The sequence below is a fragment of the Ixodes scapularis genome, unplaced genomic scaffold (genome assembly GCF_016920785.2).
Source record: "Ixodes scapularis isolate PalLabHiFi unplaced genomic scaffold, ASM1692078v2 PGA_scaffold11__112_contigs__length_91849675, whole genome shotgun sequence".
Lineage (NCBI taxonomy): Eukaryota > Metazoa > Arthropoda > Arachnida > Ixodida > Ixodidae > Ixodes > Ixodes scapularis.
This window is the reverse complement of record NW_024609837.1, coordinates 2957402-2962766: the sequence shown is the minus strand read 5'-3', so window position 1 is coordinate 2962766 and position 5365 is coordinate 2957402. Positions and strand designations below refer to the sequence as shown.

The window sequence follows — 5365 nt, the reverse complement described above, 5'->3', positions numbered from 1 at the left end:
GTCGCCGGAGATAATGTCCCTGGAAAACAAAATGACCCCGGAGAAAATGATTCCGTATGCAATGTAGGAATAAAAGAGTCCCAAAGCAGTGACCTACTTTCTGCTGTGAGTCAATCTATTCTATATGTTTCTTTTATTTTTCGGGTAAAAAAGCAGATGGCTGTACGTATTGGTTGTACTTGCTTGGTCTATGCAGTTGTCGAGCGGTCCTTCACATTGTGTTTCGAACGAATGCCGCTGACCCTCTGTTGTTAGGTGAGAATTTACTCAATAATTCCACGGATTAAAGTAAACTTCTTTCGGTATATTCCTTGTTTACGCATTTTGTAGTCCTGTACGATTGCTGAGTTACAGCAGTTTTTTTTTGCTTTATGTGGTAGTTTGTCGAATTTGTCGCATTACGATTCTCAACGGCTAGTCTTAGTATATTTTAATCATTTTAATAGATAATATGTATAAATGTTTGATATTAGCGTAATTCTAAAATGGAGATCTTGAAAACCAAGAAGGTAGGCCGGAAGCTGTGCGTCGAGGAATATATATGTATGTCAAAAAGAAGATCTCACTTCTGGCGTCCGCTGGCGCTGTGCCAAGGGCGGCGGTGGCTGTAAAGGTGCACTAATTGTCGACGGTGCACAGAAAACTACGTCCAAAGTGCTCTCCAGAGCCACACCCATGACGAACTAGCAATTGATGGGGACAAAACCAGAATCAAGGCGAAGTATATTGCGCTTGTTCTGAAAGAAAAACTTGCCATGAGGAATCTCAACCATGAAGGAACAATGCTCATAAAGAGTGAGTAAAACACGAGGCGATGCATTCGCCAATAGCAGAGTTTGGCGTATCCGGAAAATCCTGCCAGTCTCGGGGACCTTGTTATTGAGTCACCCTGGACAAATTTACGGGCAGTAAACCGCAACGCTTCCTTCGCTAAGAAAACGGGCCTGATGCCGAAGCCCAACCGCTGGTGTTTGCGAGTACACCCTGGCTCAAGGCTTCTAGCGCAAAGCAGCGTAAGGTTCGTGGATGGAATCGCTGAGATCGTACCCAAGGAGTTTCTGCCGGTGTACTGCAAGATCTATTACGTCAGGCGTTCCACAAGGAAGCATATTGGGACCATCTTTTTTTTAATTTATACATTAATGATATAATGAACGTAAATTTCCAGGGCCTTCCTCATGGTGACAGTCGACTCCTGTGAACGTATGGCTTCGATGGCCTTTCCTACAGTTGGATTTCTGTGACCAACGATGATTTCGAACCACCTATTTCACACTTCCGGAACGTTCTCGCTCCTGTGGCCTCCTTCTTCAGTGGCGTAGTGTCATCTGCATAAATTTCACTAAAGCGAAATTTATGCAGATGACACTACCTTTTTTTTTTTGCCGAAACCTGTGACGAATTAATTGATATGGCGAACTTTACTCTATTAAATATAAAAGGCTGGGGGGATAGCAACTCACTGAAAATTAATATTAATAAGACGAAAGCCGTTATTTTTCGACCAAAAAATAAGTCTCTGGTTATATCGAAGGTTCTCCGCTTTGACTCCTCTCCCATCGAAATTGGTTGTTTGAAAACACTTGGAGTGTTTTTTAGTGAGACAATGAGCTGGGATAATCATAAAAACTACATTGTTCGAAAGGTTGCTGGGGTAGTTGGAATCGCGAATCGCTACTGATCGGTTTTACCAACGAACGTTAAATTGTTGCTCTCTAAATCACTAATCTATTCCCATTTAAGATATTGTCTTCTAGTTTGGGGCACACTCACAATGTCTAATATAGAAAAACAGTTTTTTTCTGCAGACAAAAAATACTCAAAGGAATATGTAATGTGCCACATGACTTTCATTCTGCCAATTTATTTAAGATTTGTCAAAAAATTAACAGTTATAAATTATATCATTACAGACTCGCCACAAGTTTTAAAAGTGAAAAGAAAAGGGGGTTGTGTTTTCTGGAAAGACTTGCGTCGTTAAAGAAAATTTCCCCACATTATTCCACCCGCAACGCAGAGAAATAGAGGATGGTCACGCAACGAACAAGCTATGGTTTTCAAATGTTAAATATCACACTCACACATTCGCTAAATAGTCTTTGCACTGATAATATTGACTCTGATAGTTAAACTTTCAAGGACCCGCGCTTCTATTTTTGTACGTTATTTTTGTTTTCATTTTATGTTTTGTACTTGGGTAAACCTTGGTTTGATAGAAATGTCAACCGTAGATGTGCAACGGTTTGACTGTATACTTTGCCTTTTTTGTATGTTTTCCGCATGCTTGCTGCTGACCAGTGTAAGGGGTCCGAGGACCAGTCAAGCTGCCTACTGCAGCTTGTTTTCCTTTCCATCATTTGATGGAAATAAAGTTATTATTATTATTATTATCATTACGTTATTTTAGTGCCCCTAGGTGAGAGCGTCGTTTCGGTTGCATACGCTTTCATGACTCAGAAAATTCAAGAGGCATACGAGGAGCTTTTTTTCTTCACTAGGCGGAGGACATGAGCTGCTGTGACTCACAGACATTCCCGATATTGTCTTGTGGGACTTTGAAAAGGCGGCGATGAAGTCTTCGGAGATGACATCGCGGTCAAGGAAGTCTTCGGAGATGACATCACAGTGAAAGCATGCTTTTTTCATTTGTGTCAGAATACCCGACGAAAGATTAAAGATCTTTGAATGGCGAATCTCTGGAGAGAGGACGACAGCTTCCTGACTTGTGTGGGAAAGCTCCACGCTCTTGCTGTTTTGCCACCCGAAGACGTCGAGGATGGCATGCATCTGATTAAAGGGTTCATGTCTGCAGCTGCAGACAGACTTATGAACTATTTCGACATGACCTATGTTTCCGGAAGTCACATACGTGTAAACCGAGCGTACGGTTTAATCAGTTTACGACGAATGCCTCCGAACTATACAGCCCTTATATGGAACGTTTACTCGGCCACTGAAGAAGGAGGCCACAGGAGCGAGAACGTTCCGGAAGTGTGAAATAGGTGGTTCGAAATCATCGTTGGTCACAGAAATCCAACTGTAGGAAAGGCCATCGAAGCCATTCGTTCACAGGAGTCGACTGTCACCATGAGGATGGCCCTGGACCGAGTCGGTGCTCCTCCCAAGAAGAGAAGCAAGTCAGAGATCGTCGACATGCAACGTTTCTTAAGAACTTCTGTGAGAGTTATGCCGCGGAGACGCCTACAATTGAGGACTTTCTGCGCTCTGTCGGCCGTACGATCCGCTTCCAAGGCATGTGCACATACTGTGACTGTACTGAGTATGTTCACTCAAGTGTGTCGAAGTGTATTCCCTCTTTTCTTTACGTTAAACAATAATAAATGACATATTTGCAAAGCAGATTGCGATTACTCTGTTGTGAGAAAAAAAGGCGAGGTTAGCCTCCTTTTTCGAAATGGGCTTCGCGTGTTATATTTTTTAATACCTCTTTGGACCATTTTTTGCTACTTGCCACTTGAAACCTGTTTTTCTTGAGTTTTTTTTTTTTCGGATTCATTTATTTCAGGGACATTTTTCCTACACCCGATTGGTCCTGCTTAAAGAAAGCGCAAAAAATTATATAAACTTGAAAAAGAAACAAACAATAGAGGCAGGTTTGATTATGATTGTGACAACCGTTATCGAATTTGGTTAGAGAAGTTGATCGTTTCTTTAAGAGCATGTTCGGAAACTTTTGGCTTCGAAAAAGAAATTTACCATTTCCAGCTAACTATATATGTCTTTGGTGTCGAAGTCTTAATGTTACACTTCGCAGTTTGTTAAAAAAACCGTGATAGTCTACTTTCAGACTCTATAAAGGTAAATCATTATAGTCTGCAAGGTTACGAAACTTTGACGATGCTTCTTGAGTCTGTCATTAGGCAGTTTCTCCAGAAGTGCCCGACAGGCTTTTTTTATTATCCACAGGGGGTTACATTAGAGCATATACGTCCTACCCAACGACGCGACAACGTACAACATGGGTTGTGCAAACCTAAGGCGATAGAAAACGAGTTAGATTAGAAAATATACGTAATTGACTGGTTTGCAAGTTTCCCTCTGTTTCGTTAATTTTGGACAACCAACCATTCAGCCGTATTTCCAGATTTACGAATAGAAATAATGAATTTCTAAAGACGACCGGGGTTCTCAAATCGTCTTCCCGTAATTAGTGCAGGAAGAAAGTTGTACATCTCGGAAGGCTCAGGTCAGGGCATTTGGACACAATAAAGTAGGCGTGGAATAAAATGTCTCCAGTGCTATCAAGAATAGTACCTGCTATACGGTTGTCAAAACGTCAGTACAGGATGTTTGCCATTATCACTGAGAGGGTTAGAAGGGTAGGGGGTTGTTTCAACGCGAGCTTTGTTCCTTCGATAACACGCCGTCTGAATCGTGAGGTTCCAGCTTGCACGTGCATGCAGCTAAAAGACGACGCAAGGCATTCGGCGTGTTCTGGAGGCAGGACATCAAAACGTGATGCCATGCCGTTCTCATACCTTCGTTATAATTAGTTCTTGATCTCTAATATGTGTTTCACTGACTCAGGTGTTCCCGAGATTCAAACAGCTGTGCAAAAATCCCAGCGCGACTCTACCGAAAGAAATAACTGCGTGCAATTATTCATCCTTGTCCGCGATTTGCATTCGGGAAAATATCCTCTTCCCTTTGATGTGGGTACATTGGTTCTGCTTTCCTACAAGTCATCTCCGAAGTCCGTACCCTGAGAGGCGTACTTCCGTTTTTGAATTATGTCTACTTGGAGCACAGAAATAAAAAAGGGCTCCAAGAGTGCAATCGGGCAAATCGAGTTTTGCGAGCTCCAGCTCAAAAGAAGATGCCGAAAGCCTTTCCGCCGGATGCGCCGCGCTCGCATCTTTAGAAAATTAGGCAATTAGCGCTCAGGAAGTTCCCAGAGGCGAGCGGACCAAAAGCCAGGTGAGTCGGCGGGAGCCCATATACGAAATGCGATTCGTCGGTAATACAATGATCCCTACATGTCGAAAGCACTGAGAGCTTCTTCGCCACCGTAAAGAGAACCGCTCCGGACGAAAACGCGCGTGCGAGAAAAATAAATAAATAAAAAAAAAAAAAAAGTGGATAGAAGACTTTCTTCTTCGGGTTACGGACGTACACGATGACAACGATGGCGATGGGCGCAAGGACTACGGCGACGGTTTCTACGAACGAGAACGACATTTGCCATTGCGCGCGACCAAATTGAGTTGCCCGAGTCGGTCGGGAGAGAAGTCGAGTGCCTAGACTTCAGAGAGGGAGCAACTCGAACCGCATTTAGAGCGTTCGAAATTCAATGGTTGACGCCTCCTGCGTAAACCGGTCTGAAGTGCGCATGCGTTGAGTCGTC

At 43.0% G+C, this 5365-nt stretch overlaps 1 pseudogene; it reads left to right on the top strand.

Moving 5' to 3' along the window:
• Positions 1–485: 485 nt before the first annotated feature.
• LOC120842345 lies at positions 486–3242 on the top strand (annotated as a pseudogene).
• The last annotated feature ends 2123 nt before the right edge of the window (positions 3243–5365 follow it).